Below are 20,277 nucleotides of genomic sequence, written 5' to 3'. Positions count from 1 at the left end.
TGGGAGAGGGGGGCTGGCCGTCAGGGTTCACCGCGGCTCTGGCACAAACCCGGCGACACGGAGGTGGCACGGGCAGGAGCGGACTGGCCGTGTCGGCTTCTCACTTTTTGGATTTTAGAAGGGCATGACATGCCTATATCTGTGTCTCCCCCTCCTTTTACTCCTCCACCTCTTTTCTTTTCGCATGACTATATGTACTTGTCACTTTTCCATGTGTTAGTTGTGTCTTCTGAGCAGTTTGTCAGCTTTTGGACACCTTTGAAGGTGTTTTCTATGTGTTTCTATGTGTTTTTGTTTGCCTGCCATTGGTTTTAACGGTGTTCGAAGGTGTTCGACGAACAGTTCGACGAACAGTTCGGCGAACACACGGGTGTTCGACGAACCGAACCGAACTCGAACACTACGGGGGTGGCTCAACACTAACTGTAATGAAATGAAAATGGAAGGTAGAAATGGCTGATATTTTCCACATTCAGTTCAAACTTCTGGATTTTTATCGCTGTAATATGGAAAAGATCTGGCTATTCTGCAGTTCTAACAAGCTAATGGAGCAGAAAAATGGTGTACTCTGGATTGCTTTTTAAGCAAATAACGAGGATTAAGATAAAAAAAAAAATTGCCCTAGCCCCTGATACTTGGGGCTATGTCTACAAATATTTGTCACAGCAGGATCACTCATAAGTTTAACATCCAATTGACCCTCTTGTGCTGTATCATGCACTGCAGTCTGTCACATACCCTGCCTGCCTTGGTTTTTAAGCAAATAACCAGGATTAAGATAAAAAAAATGTACCCTGGCCCCTGATACCTGGGGCTATGTCTACAAATATCTGTAGTGGCCCCGTCACACTTAGCGATGCTGCAACGATCCCAAAAACGATACGACCTGTCAGGGATCGTTGCTGCGTCGCTATGTGGTCGCTGGTGAGCTGTCAAACAGGCAGGCTCACCAACGATCAGGGGAGCAGCGACATCGTGGAAAGAATCTTTCCACGATGTCCTACTCCTGGTTACCAGCCTGCTGAAGCAGGAGCAGGCTGGTAACCATGATAAACAGCGGGTTACTAGGGGCACACGCGCACCTAGTAACCCGTTGTTTATCATGGTTACCACTCTGCTACAGTGAGCGGGAGGTTACCGCTCACTTTAGCAGGCTCGTAACCATGATAAACATCGGGTTACTAGGGGCACACGCGCACCAAGTAACCCGTTGTTTATCATGGTTACCACTCTGCTACGGAGAGTGGGAGGTTACCGCTCACTTTAGCAGGCTCGTAACCATGATAAACAACGGGTTACTAGGTGCGCGTGTGCCCCTAGTAACCCGATGTTTATCATGGTTACCAGCCTGATCGCTGCTCCCGCTGGTCACACACAGCGATGTGTGCTGACCAGCGGGAGGGCAACGACCAAAAAATGGTCCAGGAAACTTTGCAGCGATCAGCGACCTCACAGCAGGGGCCTGATCGCTGCAAAGTGTCACACATAGCGACATCGCTGGTGAGGTCGCTATTGCGTCACCAAAACCGTGACACAGCAGCGATCTCGCTAGCGATCTCGCTATGTGAGACGGGGGCTTAAGAATAGCAGCAGGAACGGAATGTGCTATGGACCCTCTTATATGCTATATGCACTGCAGTCTGCCACATACACTGCCTGCCTGCCTAACTTTTTCTATCACCACTGAATATATGCAGCTGGATTAGTCCTCAGAAGGACTGTTAGTTCAGATGGATATATATTTATATGTACTGTATATGTTGTGGAATACCTATACTAGCTATAAACAAGCAAATCTCTCCCTGACTCAGCAGCAGCTCTCCCTACTCTGCCTGGTTCCGGGGTAGACTGTGACGAGCATAGCGGCGTCATCTCTAAATATAGACCTGATAACGCTGTGCTGCCAGCCAATCACTGTAATGCCCACAACCAACATGGCTATGGCATTACAGTGCCAAAGAGCGCCAAACATGCAGGGAGAGGACCCTTAGTTCTCGTCCGAGCAACCCAGAAAAACTCGCCGAGTGCCAAGATTGTCGAGCACCGTGATGCTCGGGCGAGTACTGAGCAGTGGCAAGCACGTACGCTCATCACTACTCGTGACTTGAGAATTTCAAGAATGAATTATTCATTCATGAGGAGAAAGAAGCACATTTCTTTAATTAAATATATTACATAATTTCTTATTTTAATGTTTACTATTGATCTGTCCTCCCTATCTATCTGTTTGTGGACTTCACATACTATTTATGTGCTCTTGTACCTTTTTAAATGACAAGTCCAGCCAGAGCTTTACATGGAAAGTCAATTTCTTCATTATTGAGAAAACACATTTGACTTTAAAATTAAGCAGAAGAGCTATTGTAAATCTAAAGCCTTTGTCACTCCAGCTCTTTTTCTGACCCAGCTCTGCCTCCTCGCGCTTGACTGACAAGCTCTATGCTGTGTGACTTCAGGCCATGGAGCCATCAGTCATGCCATCTACAATGACTCTTCAACCTCAGTTGCATATCAATTCAAAAGTTGATTTCTCAGTAATGGAGGAACATTACATTGACCTTGTAAATATATTGCTGGACTTTTCTTTGAAAGAGCTACATGCACATATAAATAGTTTGGGGTTTGAAATCATGTTGACATGCATTTGACCCTTTGAATTTGATAAATTTAAATCAGTAGATAAAATGCATTTGCACAAGTGGTTTCTGATGCCCACATCACGTGTGAGTGCACCTAGAGAAGTTGAAATCCCTTTACTCAAAGGTCTTCTGGTCATCAGTGCTTTTTGAGATACTGATATTCAGGCGGAAGCTACTTTTTTATCTAAATTATCTAATAATAATGTATCTATTAATTTACCTATGACAATTGAAATTGAAGTGTTTAAAGGAGTCTTAACACTAACTTTGTTCTGCCATCTAAAACTTAGTTGATGTTTTAAACAGGCATTGAAATACATACAGCACTGGTATATTATGCCGCAGTAACTAAAAAAAAAAAAAAGTTGTTTAACCCCTTCAGGACCCAGCCTATTTTGACCCTAAAGACCTTGGCATTTTTGTCAATTCTTCAACGGATCCTAGCAATTCTGAGATTGTTTTTTCGTGACATAATGGGCTTCATGTTAGTATTAAATTTAGGTCGATAATATTTGCGTTTATTTGTGAAAAAATCAAAAATAAGGGAAAAATTTTGAAAATTTTGCAATTTTCCAATTTTGAATTTTTATTCTGCTAAACCAGAGAGTGATGTGACACAAAATAGTTAATAAATAACATTTCCCACATGTCTACTTTACATCAGCACAATTTTTGAAAAAATAAATTTTTTGGTAGGAAGTTTGAAGGGTTCAAAGTTCATCAGCAATTTATCTTTTTTCCAGCAAAATTTACAAAACCATTTTTTTTAGTGACCACATCACATTTGAAGTCCCTTTGAGGGGTGTACATGGCAGAAAACACCCAAAAGTGGCACCATTCCAATAACTGCACCCGTCAAGCTACTCAAAACTACATTCAAGAAGATTATTAACCCTTCAGGTGCATCACAGGAACTAAAGCAACATGGAAGAAAAAAATGAACATTTTAATTTTTCTAACAAAAATTTTCTTTTAGCCTAAATTTTTTAACTTTCACATGGGTAGCAGGATAAAATGCATCCTAAAATGTGTTGGGCAATTTCTCCTGAGTACACCGATACCTAATATGTGGTCATAAACCACTGTTTGGGCGCACAGCAGGGCTGAGAAGGGAAGGAGCGCAATTTGACTTTTGGAGCTAATTTTCCATTCAAAAAGTGAAATGGCGCTCCTTCCTTCTGAGTCCTGCCGTGCACCCAAACAGTGGTTTATGACCACATATGAGGTATTGGTGTACTGAGGAGAAATTGCCCAACAAATTTTAGGATGCATTTTATCCTGTTACCCATGTGAAAATTAAAAAATCTAGGCTAAAACAAAATTTTTGTGAAAAAAAAGTCCTATTTTGTTTTCACAGATCAATTTGTGAAGCACCTTGGGGTTTAAAGTGCTGACTATGCATCTAGATAAGTTCCCTGGGGGGGGTCTAGTTTCCAAAATGGGGTCACTTGTGGGGGAGCTCCATTGTTTAGGCACACAGGGGCTCTCCAAACGCAACATGGTGTCCGCTAACAATTTGAGCGGATTTTCCATTCAATTTGTTAGCGGACACCATGTCACGTTTGGAGAGCCCCTGTGTGCCTAAACATTGGAGCTCCCCCACAAGTGACCCCATTTTGGAAACTAGACCCCCCAGGGAACTTATCTAGATGGGTGGTGAGCATTGTGAACCCCCAGGTGCTTCAGAAATTGATTCGGAAAAATGAAAAAAAAAAAATTGCAGAAAAATTTTCTTTTTTCATTATTATGGATTAATTTGTGAAGCAAAAAAAGTCTATTTCCCTGAGGTTTGCTGTCTCAAACTGGATTCCTGATTGGGGAAGGAAATCAGGAATCCATGGGGTGTAATTTTCAGGGACGGGGGTCCACACTGGGGCCCTGGTGCTAGGTTGGGCGTGACTAGCACCAGGTGGAGGGTTACTCACAGATGGCTGTGGGTCTTCTTCCACGGCCTCTGGACGATGTCTTGACCTCTGACGTCGTCTTGGTGCCAGCTCAGTGTCACTGGAGGAGGAAGAATGGGAGGAATAGAGGAACATGGGGTCCTCTCCCTCACTATCAGCTTCTGAGGCAATAATAGAATATGCCTCCTCAGCTGCTTAAGCCCTAGACTGGGTTGAGCGGGACGGGTGGGACATTTTGTGTGCTGTGTGCAAAAAAAAAATCAAAACTTTATTATTAGTGTGAGTGTACGTGTGTGTATGTGTGAGTGCTTGGTGTAAACTTCAAAAATCAGGCATAGGAGACTGTCAGGTGTAGGGGGCGCACTCAGGCACACGGGGCACAGGAGGGGGCACACTCAGGCACATGGGGCGCACTCAGGCACACGGGGCGCACCCAGGCACACGGGGCGCAAAAGGGGGCGCGCTGCGGTCAAAGGGGGGCAGGAAGCCGGCAGTAGCAGCAGCAGGGGGAGTGATCACTGGGACAGAAGGGGGCAGAAAGGGGGGCAGGAGCCGACAGCAGCAAGGGGGGTAGGAGGCCGGCAGCAGCAGGGGGGGTTGATCACTGGGTTGGGGGGGTGATCGCTGGGAACTGGGAGGGTGATCACTGGGGACTGGGGGGGTGATCACTGGGGACTGGGGGGGTGATCACTGGGGACTGGGGGGGTGATCACTGGGACAGGGGGGATGATCGGTGATCACAGGCGCAGGGGATTTACAGTAAGCCTGCTGCTGCCTGTGATCACCGTACACCGGCTGGCAGAAGGAGAGCACCAGCCGGTGGATGAAGATGTGGGAGAGGGAGCTGAGGGAGCGGTAGGAAATTGGACTGGGTTGGAGGGGGGTGGTCGTGGATGGAGGGGGGATGGTAGGGGATGGAGGGGGGGGTCGGGGGCTAAGTGGGGGCTGGAATCAGACAAGGGGGAAAATAATTACCTGCGGTGGCAATGGGGGGCGGCGGCGGATCGCTGGTGGTGGATCGCTGGCGGCGGGGATCGCTGGCGGCGGGGGTCGCTGGCGGGTCTCTGGCGGGTCTGTGGTCGACGTTGGCGGCAGGTAACCAACCTCCTCAGCTTCCACGGACGGGATGAAGGCTGGGGAGTTTGATTAGCCATAGTAAACTTCCTCCTCCACATCTGATTGGAGGGCTAGCATCACATGGACACTAGCCCCAATCAGACCTGGGGGGGGACAGAGGTGACACTCCCCCCAGCCAATGGCTGATACTATAAGCATCAGGCCATGCCCAGATTGAAATATTTCACCAATTTTCATTGGTGAAATATTTCATTCATTCCGATTGGCAGTTTCACTAAAAGTGAAAGTGAAACTGCCAACTGGAGGGGTCCTAGGCATGGGCGCGTTAATCCACCCCCCCTGGGGTCAACTTCAGGTTGTCTAGTTGCATCAGCAACTGTGACACCTGAGTGACACCGCTCACACGCGCTGCAGGGGCGCGATCCCTCCATGTCACAGACGCTGTGACATGGGTCGGGAACGCACCGATTTCCATGTCACAGACGCTGTGACACGGGTCGGGAAGGGGTTAATGGTGACATATATTTGTCATTATCCAGCGATCGTACTTTGAAATGTTTAAACCAATTATGCTCCTTTTTACTCATTTACGTGAAAAGGGGCACACCATCCAATAAAACACTGAAAATTATTTTATTATATACTAAAAAAAAACTGGTACTTTTTGCCAAAGACTCACAAAACTATTACTGCCCAACCCCCCTCTCTACCCCTCGGTTGGCTAATCATGCTGGGCTTAGGTTCTTTAACTGAACCCCTGTCCCGATATGTAGATTGGCAATTGAGACCTATTTTGAAGGATCTTCTCAGTTACTCAAATGATACATATGAATTCTTGGTGACCATATGGGATGTTCACTGGCAGAAAGATTGCAAATTAGCTTATATTGATGTCAAAAGCCTATACAGCCAAATCCCTCCGTACGCAGCTTTACAGGCCATTAGAACAATTTACTAGTAAGAGAAAAGTGAATAATATATAGGTTTCATTTGTTAAGCTCTTAATTTTATGCTGACTCATAATGCATATACATTTGGTTTGGTAATACCTGGTATCTTCAAGAGTCTGATATCATGATGGGTAACCAAGTAGCTTTCACGCTTGACAAGTAATACCTGTCATTTTTGTACATCTATTTCAATACGAATACTTTCATGAGATATTTTTGAACATTCCTACACTACGTCAACAATATATTCAGAGCATGAGTGGGTTCTGCCACACAGTTTCATACTTTTGCTACACACCTTTATCAACGTTAATTAGATGAATATGAGATTTATTTCTCTTTTTGGAGATAAAGAGCTAGATGTTTTGGCAAAAATGAAAAAATCGTTGATAGTTACAAATTAGCACTTTGAGAAAAACTATTTCTGGTAATGTATTGTTTCATTATAATAGTTTCCAACCTGCCCACATAAAATCATCAGTACCATAAAGCCAATTCATTAGGCTCAGAAACATAGATAATAATAATACTAATTTTATGTCACAGGCAGAAGAACAAAAAATGAGTTTCCTTCAAAGAGGCGATCCTGAATGACAAATGGAAACAATCTAATGTCCTATAGGGAAAACAATTGCAAAAAGAACTTCGGCACTCCATACATGAATATATAAGAAATATTGTGTCTAGACTAATGTCACTTTGAAAAATGAAGGTTTTTTGCGCATAATTTGGCCAATTTATGTGTGCCCATTAACCACGACAAGGTCACCTTCGTATGATGGGAAATTACGCTACGCTACCACTGGATATGCCACTCTTGGGCTGTAAGCCTGTATGGACAATATGTCTCTGCTTGGGCTTTTAACCTACAATGTATGGGCTGGTAGAGCTAGTTAAAACCACCTGTGACTGAATGGGAGGGACACATGGTCAGAAAAAAAGGCTGTCAATCTTCTAATAGTGTGAACACGTACCTGCTGCAATGGTCCAGGAGCGGGATCCCAAAAATGATAAATAGAAAAAAGAGAGGGGTCGCTCACTGGTCTATTCGGGTGCTCTGAAGAAAAGAGTAATCTCAATTGCAAAAAGAACTTCGGCACTCCATACATGAATATATAAGAAATATTGTATCTAGACTAATGTCACTTTGAAAAATGAAGTTTTTTTGCGCATAATTTGGCCAATTTATGTGTGCCCATCAACCACGACAAGGTCACCTTCGTATGATGGGAAACTACGCTACGCTACCACTGGATATACCACTCTTGGGCTGTAAGCCTGTATGGACAATATGTCTCTGCTTGGGCTTTTAACCTACAATGTATGGGCTGGTAGAGCTAGTTAAAACCACCTGTGACTGAATGGGAGGGACACATGGTCAGAAAAAAAGGCTGTCAAACTTCTAATAGTGTGAACATGTACCTGCTGCAATGCTCCAAGAGCGGGATCCCAAAAATGATAAATAGAAAAAAGAGAGGGGTCGCTCACTGGTCTATTCGGGTGCTCTGAAGAAAAGAGTAATCTCAATTGCAAAAAGAACTTTGGCACTCCATACATGAATAATATGACTAATGTCACTTTGAAAAATGAAGGTTTTTTGCGCATAATTTGGCCAAGCAGAGACATTTTGTCCATACAGGCTTACAGCCCAAGAGTGGCATATCCAGTGGTAGCGTAGCGTAGTTTCCCATCATACGAAGGTGACCTTGTCGTGGTTGATGGGCACACATAAATTGGCCAAATTATGCGCAAAAAACCTTCATTTTTCAAAGTGACATTAGTCTAGATACAATATTTCTTATATATTCATGTATGGAGTGCCGAAGTTCTTTTTGCAATTGAGATTACTCTTTTCTTCAGAGCACCCGAATAGACCAGTGAGCGACCCCTCTCTTTTTTCTATTTATCATTTTTGGGATCCCGCTCCTGGAGCATTGCAGCAGGTACGTGTTCACACTATTAGAAGTTTGACAGCCTTTTTTTCTGACCATGTGTCCCTCCCATTCAGTCACAGGTGGTTTTAACTAGCTCTACCAGCCCATACATTGTAGGTTAAAAGCCCAAGCAGAGACATATTGTCCATACAGGCTTACAGCCCAACAGTGGCATATCCAGTGGTAGCGTAGCGTAGTTTCCCATCATACGAAGGTGACCTTGTCGTGGTTGATGGGCACACATAAATTGGCCAAATTATGCGCAAAAAAACTTCATTTTTCAAAGTGACATTAGTCTAGATACAATATTTCTTATATATTCATGTATGGAGTGCCGAAGTTCTTTTTGCAATTGAGATTACTCTTTTCTTCAGAGCACCCGAATAGACCAGTGAGCGACCCCTCTCTTTTTTCTATAGGGAAAACAAACATTTAGGTAAAAATGCACAAAATTTTTGTGAAAAAAAAGTACTTTTTTGTTTTCACAGAACAATTTGTGAAGCACCTTGGGGTTTAAAGTGCTGACTATGCATCTAGATAAGTTCCCTGGGGGGGTCTAGTTTCCAAAATGGGGTCACTTGTGGGGGAGCTCCATTGTTTAGGCACACAGGGGCTCTCCAAACGCAACATGGTGTCCGCTAACAATTTGAGCGGATTTTCCATTCAATTTGTTAGTGGACACCATGTCACGTTTGGAGAGCCCCTGTGTGCCTAAACGTTGGAGCTCCCCCACAAGTGACCCCATTTTGGAAACTAGACCCCCCAGGGAACTTATCTAGATGGGTGGTGAGCATTGTGAACCCCCAGGTGCTTCAGAAATTGATTTGGAAAAATGGAAAAAAAAAAAATTACAGAAAAATTTTCTTTTTTCATTATTATGGATTAATTTGTGAAGCAAAAAAAGTCTATTTCCCTGAGGTTTGCTGTCTCAAACTGGATTCCTGATTGGGGAAGGAAATCAGGAATCCGTGGGGTGTAATTTTCAGGGACGGGGGTCCACACTGGGGCCCTGGTGCTAGGTTGGGCGTGACTAGCACCAGGTGCAGGGTTACTCATAGATGGCTGTGGGTCTTCTTCCACGGCCTCCGGACGTGGAGGTGGAATAAGATTCTACAGGTGAACAACTGGCTACGTCGATGGTGCCGTCAACAAGGATTTGGATTTCTGGATCACGGAATGAATTACCTATACGATGGACTTCTTGCTAGAGATGGGATGCACCTTACGAAGACTGGAAAACATGTATTTGGAAGTTGCCTTGCTACACTCATCAGAAGAGCTTTAAACTAGAACAATGTGGGAAGGGAAGCAAAAGGCCAGAAAAAGCCATACAGCTGACAAATACTATTGAGATCTCTGCTACTGGAAGTGGAAAAGAAGAACAAAGACAAAAAAATTTAAATAATAAAAATATGGGAGGAAGAGAAACCAATCACAAACTAAAATGTTTTTATACAAATGCACAAAGCATGGGCAACAAACAAGGAGAATTGGAACTACTAATGCAGGAAAAGGAATATGATGTCATTGGAATCACAGAAACTTGGTGGGACGATACACATGATTGGAATAAAAGGCTAAAAGGATACAACTTATTTGCAAGAAACAGACTTGATAAACGAGGAGGAGGTGTTGCATTGTATGTTAGAAAAGCGTATATCTGCACAGAGATTGAAGCTTCAGAGACTGGGAGTTCTGTGGAAACTGTTTGGGTAAGAATACAAGGAGAGAACAACGGAAAGGACACCATTGTAGGCATTTACTATAGGCCACCTGGGCAAGCTGAAGATATGGATGAACTCTTTATGTATCAAATGACCAAGTTCTCAAAAAAATATGACGTAGTGGTCATGGGAGATTTCAACTATCCAGACATTTGTTGGGAATCTCTCTCAAGTAAAACTAACAGGTCAAGCAAATTCTTATCCTCTCTTGCTGACAACTTTATCTTCCAAAAGGTAGGGGAGAAAACAAGGGGATCTGCTACTTTGGATCTAATCCTTATAAACAGGGAGGAAATGGTTGAGGAGGTAAAGGTGGCTGGGACCCTAGGAGGCAGCGATCATGCTATTATAGAATTTTGGATAACTAGAGGAGGAAGACATGTGAAGACTCAAACTTCAAGGTTAGATTTTAGAAAGGCAGATTTTAAGAGACTCAGAAAGAGAATAGGAGGGATCCAATGGCTGGATGTCCTTAAGGACAAAAATGTCCAGGAAGGATGGGAAATTTTTAAAAATGAGATTCTTAAAGCACAATCGTTAACAATCCCGAAAAGTAGGAAGAATGGGAAGCATTTAAGGAAACCAGGATGGATGAACACAGAACTTAAACACATGCTAAAAAGAAAGAAAGAAATGTTTATTAAATGGAAAGAGGGAGGCATATCTAAAGAAGATTATAATGCAGTCTGCAGATCCTGCAGGGCACGTATCAGGTTAGCTAAAGCTGACAATGAATTAAGGCTTGCAAGAGATGTCAAAAGCAATAAAAAAGGATTTTGGGGGTATGTCAAAAGTAAAAGGAAAGTCAAAGATGCTATAGGATTTTTACAGGATGAAAATGGAGAAATGGTAAGAGAGGATGTTGAGAAGGCCGAACTTTTTAATTCCTATTTTGCATCTGTTTTCTCTCAGAAAGAAAATGTAACATCAACTGATCTTCACTGTCCTTTTAAAGGAATAGAGGAATCCAAGTTATCTGTAAACAGAAAGATTGTGAGGGAATATTTAGCTAACATAAATGAGTTCAAGTCTCCAGGTCCAGATGAATTACACCCCAGAGTACTGAAGGAGATCGTAGAAGAAATTTTAGAACCACTCTCCATAATCTTTGAAAATTCTTGGAGAACAGGAGAAGTCCCAGAAGACTGGAGAAGAGCAAATGTTGTTCCTATCTTCAAAAAGGGGAAGAAGGTGGACCCAGGGAACTATAGGCCGGTGAGTCTGACTTCTATGCCAGGAAAGATCTTTGAACAAATTATTAAACAACATGTATGTAAGTACATGGATAAGAATGAAGTGATTAACCAGAGTCAGCATGGGTTTGTAACTAACAAGTCATGTCAGACTAACTTAATTTCCTTCTATGACAGAATCACTGACTGGGTGGATCAGGGAAATGCTGTAGATATAGTATATCTTGACTTCAGCAAAGCATTTGACAAAGTATCTCACACCATCCTTATTGAAAAAATGACCAAGTATGCAATGGACCAGGCAACTGTTAGGTGGATTCATAACTGGCTTAGTGATCGGACTCAAAGGGTGGTTGTAAATGGCTTCACATCCAGCTGGATGAATGTCTCAAGTGGGTTACCACAGGGCTCCGTCCTGGGACCTGTATTGTTCAACATCTTTATCAATGATTTAGATGAAGGAATTGAGGGTAAACTGATTAAATTTGCTGATGACACAAAGCTAGGAGGGATAGCTAATACTAGAGAAGAGAGAGAGAGGATTCAAAAAGACCTAAATAAACTGGAGCAGTGGGCAGCAACCAACAGAATGGTTTTCAACAGGGAAAAATGCAAAGTACTACATCTTGGCAATAAAAATGAAAAAAGCATATACAGAATGGGAGGAATAGAGCTAAGCAACAGTACATGTGAAAAAGACTTAGGTATACTAATAGATCATAGACTGAACATGAGTCAACAGTGTGATGCAGCAGCAAAAAAGGCAAATACAATTCTGGGATGTATTAACAGAAGCATACAGTCTAGATCACGTGAAGTCATTATCGGTCTTTACTCCTCTTTGGTCAGACCTCATCTGGAATACTGTGTACAGTTTTGGGCACCACATTTTAAAAAAGACATAGACAAACTGGAGCAAGTTCAGAGAAGAGCGACCAGAATGGTGACTGGTCTGCAAACCATGTCCTATGAGGAATGGTTGCAGGATTTGGGAATGTTTAGCTTGCAAAAAAGAAGACTGAGAGGAGACTTAATAGCTGTCTACAAATATGTCAAGGGCTGTCACATTGTAGAAGGATCATCTTTATTCTCATTTGCGCAAGGAAAGACTAGAAGCAATGGGATGAAACTAAATGGGAGGAGACACAGATTAGATATTAGAAAAAACTTTTTGACAGTTAGGGTGATTAATGAGTGGAACAGGCTGCCATGAGAGGTGGTGAGTTCCCCTTCAATGGACGTCTTCAAACAGAGGCTGGACAGACATCTGTCTGAGATGATCTAGTGAATCCTGCTTTGAGCAGGGGGTTGGACCAGATGACCCAGGAGGTCCCTTCCAACTCTACCATTCTATGATTCTATGATTTTATGATGTCTTGACCTCTGACGTCGTCTTGGTGCCAGCTCAGTGTCACTGGAGGAGGAAGAATGGGAGGAATAGAGGAACGTGGGGTCCTTTCCCTCACTATCAGCTTCGGAGGCAATAATAGAATATGCCTCCACAGCTGTGTAAGCCCTAGACTGGGTTGAGCGGGACGGGTGGGACATTTTGTGTGCTGTGTGCAAAAAAAAAAATCAAAACTTTATTATTAGTGTGAGTGTACGTGTGTGTATGTGTGAGTGCTTGGTGTAAACTTCAAAAATCAGGCGTAGGGGACTGTCAGGCGTAGGAGACTGTCAGGTGTAGGGGGCGCACTCAGGCACACGGGGCACAGGAGGGGGCACACTCAGGCACATGGGGCGTACTCAGGCACACGGGGCCCACCCAGGCACACGGGGCACAAAAGGGGGCGCGCTGCGGTGAAAGGGGGGGCAGGAAGCCGGCAGTAGCAGCAGCAGGGGGAGTGATCACTGGGGCAGAAGGGGGCAGAAAGGGGGGCAGGAGCCAACAGCAGCAAGGGGGGTAGGAGGCCGGCAGCAGCAGGGGGGGTTGATCACTGGGTTGGGGGGGTGATCACTGGGAACTGGGAGGGTGATCATTGGGGACTGGGGGGGTGATCACTGGGGACTGGGGGGGTGATCACTGGGGACTGGGGGGGTGATCACTGGGGACTGGGGGGGTGATCACTGGGGACTGGGGGGTGATCACTGGGGACTGGGGGGGTGATCACTAGGGACTGGGGGGGTGATTACTGGGGACGGAGGGGTGATCACTGGGACAGGGGGGTGATCACTGGGACAGGGGAATGATCACTGGTACAGGGGGGATGATCGGAGATCACAGGCGCAGGGGATTTACAGTAAGCCTGCTGCTGCCTGTGATCACCGTACACCGGCTGGCAGAAGGAGAGCATCAGCCGGTGGATGAAGATGTGGGAGAGGGAGCGGAGGGGGTGGTAGTGGATGGAGGGGGGGTGGTAGTGGATGGAGGGGGGGTGGTAGGGGATGGAGGGGTGGTCGGGGGCTAAGTGGGGGCTGGAATCAGACAAGGGGGGAAATAATTACCTGCGGTGACAGCGGCGGCAATTTGGGGGCGGCGGCGGATCGCTGGCGGCGGTGGATCTCTGGCGGCGGGGGTCACTGGCGGGTCTTTGGCGGGCTGGGGTCGACGTTGGCGGCGGGTAACCAACCTCCTCAGCTTCCACGGACGGGATGAAGGCTGGGGAGTTTGATTAGCCATAGTAAACTTCCTCCTCCACATCTGATTGGAGGGCTAGCATCACATGGACACTAGCCCCAATCAGACCTGGGGGGGAGACAGAGGTGACACTCCCCCTAGCCAATGGCTGATACTATAAGCATCAGGCCATGCCCAGATTGAAATATTTCACCAATTTTCATTGGTGAAATACTTCATTCATTCCGATTGGCAGTTTCACCAAAAGTGAAAGTGAAACTGCCAATCGGAGGGGTCCTAGGCATGGGGGGGTTAATCCACCCCCCCTGGGGTCAACTTCAGGTTGTCTAGTTGCATCAGCAACTGTGACACCTGAGTGACACCGCTCGCACGCGCTGCAGGGGCGCGATCCCTCCATGTCACAGACGCTGTGACATGGGTCGGGAACGCACCGATTTCCATGTCACAGACGCTGTGACACGGGTCGGGAAGGGGTTAATGGTGACATATATTTGTCATTATCCAGCAATCGTACTTTGAAATGTTTAAACCAATTATGCTCCTTTTTACTCATTTACGTGAAAAGGGGCACACCATCCAATAAAACACTGAAAATTATTTTATTATATACTAAAAAAAAACTGGTACTTTTTGCCAAAGACTCACAAAACTATTACTGCCCAACCCCCCCTCTCTACCCCTCGGATGGCTAATCATGCTGGGCTTAGGTTCTTTAACTGAACCCCTGTCCCGATATGTAGATTGGCACTTGAGACCTATTTTGAAGGATCTTCTCAGTTACTTAAATGATACATATGAATTCTTGGTGACCATATGGGATGTTCACTGGCAGAAAGATTGCAAATTAGCTTATATTGATGTCAAAAGCCTATACAGCCAAATCCCTCCGTATGCAGCTTTACAGGCCATTAGAACAATTTACTAGTAAGAGAAAAGTGAATAATATATAGGTTTCATTTGTTAAGCTCTTAATTTTATGCTGACTCATAATGCATATACATTTGGTTTGGTAATACCTGGTATCTTCAAGAGTCTGGTAACCAAGTAGCTTTCACGCTTGACAATTAATACCTGTCATTTTTGTACATCAATTTCAATACGAATACTATCATGAGATATTTTTGAACATTCCTACACTACGTCAACAATATATTCAGAGCATGAGTGGGTTCTGCCACACAATTTCATACTTTTGCTACACACCTTTATCAACGTTAATTAGATGAATATGAGATTTATTTCTCTTTTTGGAGATAAAGAGCTAGATGTTTTGGCAAAAATCGTTGATAGTTACAAATTAGCACTTTGAGAAAAACTATTTCTGGTAATGTATTGTTTCATTATAATAGTTTCCAACCTGCCCACATAAAATCATCAGTACCATAAAGCCAATTCATTAGGCTCAGAAACAAAGATAATAATAATACTAATTTTATGTCACAGGCAGAAGAACAAAAAATGAGTTTCCTTCAAAGAGGCGATCCTGAATGACAAATGGAAACAATCTAATGTCCTATAGGGAAAACAAACATTTAGGTAAAAATGCACAAAATATATATATATATATATATATATATATATATATATATATATATATATATATGAAAAAAACAATAAAAATCATCATTTTGTGTTGAGTTTTAAACATAGTCCCGTGGATTCCATCATTAGAAGTGCTATCTTTAGAAATTGACACCTCATTAGTGAAGATTCTGATTTAAAAGAAATCGCACATTGGAAACCATTAATTACCTATAGAAGGAGTCGTGAACTCAAAGATATCCTAGTAAAAATAGATTCAGAGAATCACATACTAATTGGCTGAATAGCTCTATACTAGTGTTGAGCGAGCACTAAAATGCTCGGTTGCTCGAAGCTCGGGCCGAGCTCGCCGTGATACTCGGGTGCTCGACCCGAGCAACGAGCCCAATGTTAGTCTATGGGAGACTCGAGCATTATTGCGGTGGCACCCCCGGCAGTCTTTTAAAAGCCTAACAAGTGCCCAAAACGATAGTGACAGTGCTCAAATGACATGGGGACAGCATGGGGATCGCCCCAGGAAGCATTTCTGACCCCCAGGTCACTGCTGTCAACAACGTGGTCAGAGTTATTAAGCCACTTTTACAGGCTCACAATAAAACGAAAGTGAAACTTTTTTCCTGTGAAATATGTTAAGGAACATCCTTTCCAGGGAAAAGACTTGTGTATAAGTTAAAATAAATGACCAAAAACAAAAATACTCCTCCACACCTTCGGCTATGTTCACAAGTAGCATTTTTTATGCGTTTTTGCACTTTTGTATTGCTTTCAACTATGACAAATGCATTCACCGGGAAATGTCATTTTAACATTTTACAACCTTATCTGGCCATGTGCTGTGTGACACATGCATAAAGTGCTGAAAAGACATGGGAACAGCACGGGGAAGACCCCTGGAAGCATCTCTGACTCCCAGGTCACTGTCTAAAAGTGTGCCCATCATAAGTGATCCATGCCGCATCAGAAGATGCAGACTTGCAACTATCCCCATGCAAGTTCTAGTCCCAGGGCAGTGTTCAATTGTACCTCCGCCATTCCTTGCAATACAAGCGCAAGTATGCAGCCTGCCACCCACCCACCCCCAGGCTGCAATACCATACTGCTTGCTTGCTTGAACTTGAAATTGGGCCTTTTAGGCATGTGGAGGCGGAATCTGGCCACCACGTCATGGCTGTGATGGCGGCCTGGAATCCATACTCAGTCCCCAGCCGCCCAGCGGCCGGGTGTCCATACTCAGTCCCCAGCCGCCCCGCGGCCGAGTGTCCACACGGTCCCCAGCCGCCTGGGGGCAGTCGGGTGTCCATAAACGGTCCCCAGCCGCCCCCATTTCTCCTTGGAACATCCCCCCACACACTTTTCTTAGCCCGGCCTGCTTTAGGCAGCATTTGACGAGCCCACCAGAGAAACAGACTCCTCCGGTGGGCCCTGACTTCTCCATCGGTGGAGTTGAGAGTGCCAAGGTGAGGAGCATGATGATGATGACAGAAGTTAGCATCTGCTATGTTTTCTTTTAATGCAAGTGTAAGTGTGCAGCCTGCCACCCACCCTCCCCCAGACTGCAATTCATACTGCTAGCTTGCACTTGAAATGGGGCCTTTTAGTTTAGAGGAGGCCGAAGCTGGCCACTACCTCATGGCTGCTTCGGCAGCGAGGTATCCATACTCAGTCCCCAGCCGCCCCTATTTGTCCTGGTGTGCCTTATACATAAGATTAAGCGCGCATACCAAAACATTAACTGTGCCCTCCCCAGTGCATTTAGTGGGAAGGAGAGCCTATTCCGCTGTAGTGTGTGCATGCCAAACCCCTGTTCATGGTACATGCAAAGATGCCTCCCACCTTGCACCTGTCATTGCAGACTTGCAACTATCCCCATTCAAGTCCTTGTCCCAGGGCAATGTTCAATTGTACCTCTCCCATTCCTTGCAATGCAAGCGCAAGTATGCAGCCTGCCACCCACCCACCCCCAGGCTGCAATACCATACTGCTTGCTTGCTTGCACTTTAAATTGTGCCTTTTAGGCATGTGGAGGCGGAATCTGGCCACCACACCATGGCTGTGTCGGCGGCCTGGTATCCATACTCAGTCCCCAGCCGCCTGGTGGCCGGGTGTCCCCGCTTGCTCCCCAGCCTCCAGGGGGTGGCCGGGTGTCCATACTCGGTCCCCAGCCACCCCTATTTGTACCGGTAACCTTTCCAACACTTTTCTTAGCCTGGCCTGCTTTAGGGTAGCATTGGCCGAGCCCACCGACTATCAGACTCCTCCGGTGGGCCCTGGCTTCTCCATCAGGGGAGTTGAGAGTGCCAAGGTGAGGAGCATGATGAGGATGATAGAAGTTAGCATCTGCTTTGTTTTGTTGTAATGCAAGCGCATGTATGTAGTAGCGGCTAGGCCTGAGGAGGTCAACGTTTTGGCGCATATCCTACCTCCTCCGAGGATTGTTGGATGTTTTCCTGCTACTATCCAAGTTCTATGACTCCCGTTAAAACAAAGCTTCAGGTGATAAATGATGGATGTGGTAGTGGCAAAGGAGAAAGAGCAGGAGGAACAGGGACCATTCACATCAATATCAGGCCAGTCAACCAGATATGTCTTGTAGGATATGTTTCTGTAACAAAAGGAGCAGTTCGGCTACACAGTTATAGGGCATACAGTGAGTGCAATGCCTACCAAAAATTTCGAGGCACTCCAATGCCCCTTGGAAATGACATGGAGGTCAGAGGGCGTTAACGAAACCTTTTTTTCCATTTATAGCAACTGGGTCTCCTGTGCACTGTTGGCCTAAGCAGTGAATGGAATGCTTTCCAAAAATTATGAGGTACTGCAATGCCCCTTACAAGAGCCATGTGTGGCACCCCAGGGGTCTGGTCACCACAGTAATAGAGATTACGTCGGAGAGCAAGTGGGAGGTTTACTGGTCAGGAATCCCTTAAACATGCAACATCCTCCTGCCCCAGTCCAGGGAGGGGAGAATTCTGCCCTTATAAACTGGATCTGGTGTGGGGTTGAGTGAGTCAGAGAACAGAGAACAGTCAGAGTGAGAGCAAGGGAAAGTAACAGCAAGGAGCTCTGTAGGAGCTAGGAGCTAAAGACGAGGGGCTGGAAGCTGAGCTGAGCTCGCCCTGGCAGACGACAATAGGAACCGGACACAGGAGTCCGAAGCTTTGAGGACTTATATATCCAGCAGCAGAAACCAACCGGCAGGGGATTTCAGGTCCTTTGGCCATAGAAGCCCGGAGGCTCAGTCACAAGCAAGGGACCAGCACCGCCGTCGTGGAGCGGAGGCTAACAGAAGGCCCCAAGTCACCAGCCATACGGGTGAGTACTACACGGTACACTCAGGGACGTGGGCTACTTCTACCCGCTTACAGCAAGGTAGCCAGGAAGAGTGCAGACAGACGGGGAGGCCTACAACTCCACCTGGCCAGGGGAACTCCTGCTTGCTCACAGACTGACCAGGCCTCTTATGCTAGCCAGTACTCCCGGTAGGGTCTACCTTATAATCATCAGTAAAGACCCTGAACTGCACTGCAAAGACTCTGAGTCATTCCTGCTGTGCTCGTGCACCATCACCCCCATCATCCACACTCACTGCCCTGAGGCTATACTCCTCCCGAGGGGAGTTATCCCATTTTATGCTGCGCACACAACACCAGCCTCAGCGGTCTGCCTCACAGCGGTGGTACTCCCTGACCGCAATCCACGGGTGGCGCAGTCGGACAATTAACCTCAAAACCTAAGAAAGATTGCCACTGGTTTGACGAGCCTGAGCCACGGGACCGGGTCACCGCCACGGAGACTACAGACCTCAGAGATCCGGCACCGGGTATCCCACACACGTGTACACACGGCCCAGGGGGCGCGTCACATGCAGTACAACATATTACAAAAATAAGTCCCATTATTGGGGAGTGGGTGTCCCATAGTATTTGCTTATGCCTTGCAAGCAAAAGCTGCCAAAAATTCGGACGGAGCAACTTGCAATGCCCCTTACAAGAGCCATGCAGTACAGCATATTACAAACATAAGTCCCATTATTGGGGAGTGGGTCTCCCATAGTATTTGCTTATGCTTTCCCAGCAAAAGCTGCCAAAAATTAGGACGGAGCAACTTGCAATGCCCCTTAGAAGAGCCATGCAGTACAGCATATTACAAACATAAGTCCCATTATTGGGGAGTGGGTCTCCCATAGTATTTGCTTATGCTTTCCCAGCAAAAGCTGCCAAAAATTAGGACGGAGCAACTTGCAATGCCCCTTAGAAGAGCCATGCAGTACAGCATATTACAAACATAAGTCCCATTATTGAGGAGTGGGTGTCCCATGGTATTTGCTTATGCTTTCCCAGCAAAAGCTGCCAAAAATTAGGACAGAGGAACTTGCAATGCTGGAACCCTGGTGGTATAGTGATGGTGGAGGCTGAGGATAAGGAGAAGATTAAACAGCCGAAACGAGGAAGCGTATACCCATGTGTGGGTGTGAAGCGGTGCATGTGAATACACCTCCCAAAATAACACAGTGGATTTGACTTTATGTTACTCTGCTGTCATTTGGTGGTGATGAGAAGTCTGGCCCAATCCAGCCCTTGTTCATTTTGATAAGGGTCAGCTTGTCAGCATTGTCAGTTGACAGGCGAGTGCGCTTATCAGTTATAATTCCTCCAGCGGCACTAAAAACACGCTCCGATAACACGCTAGCGGCAGGGTTGGCCAGGACCTCCAAGGCGTACAGACCGAGTTCATTC

Source organism: Phyllobates terribilis, unplaced genomic scaffold (genome assembly GCF_046119375.1).
Source record: "Phyllobates terribilis strain yellow unplaced genomic scaffold, ASM4611937v1 Scaffold_4__5_contigs__length_816908805, whole genome shotgun sequence".
Lineage (NCBI taxonomy): Eukaryota > Metazoa > Chordata > Amphibia > Anura > Dendrobatidae > Phyllobates > Phyllobates terribilis.
This window is presented reverse-complemented; position numbering follows the sequence as displayed.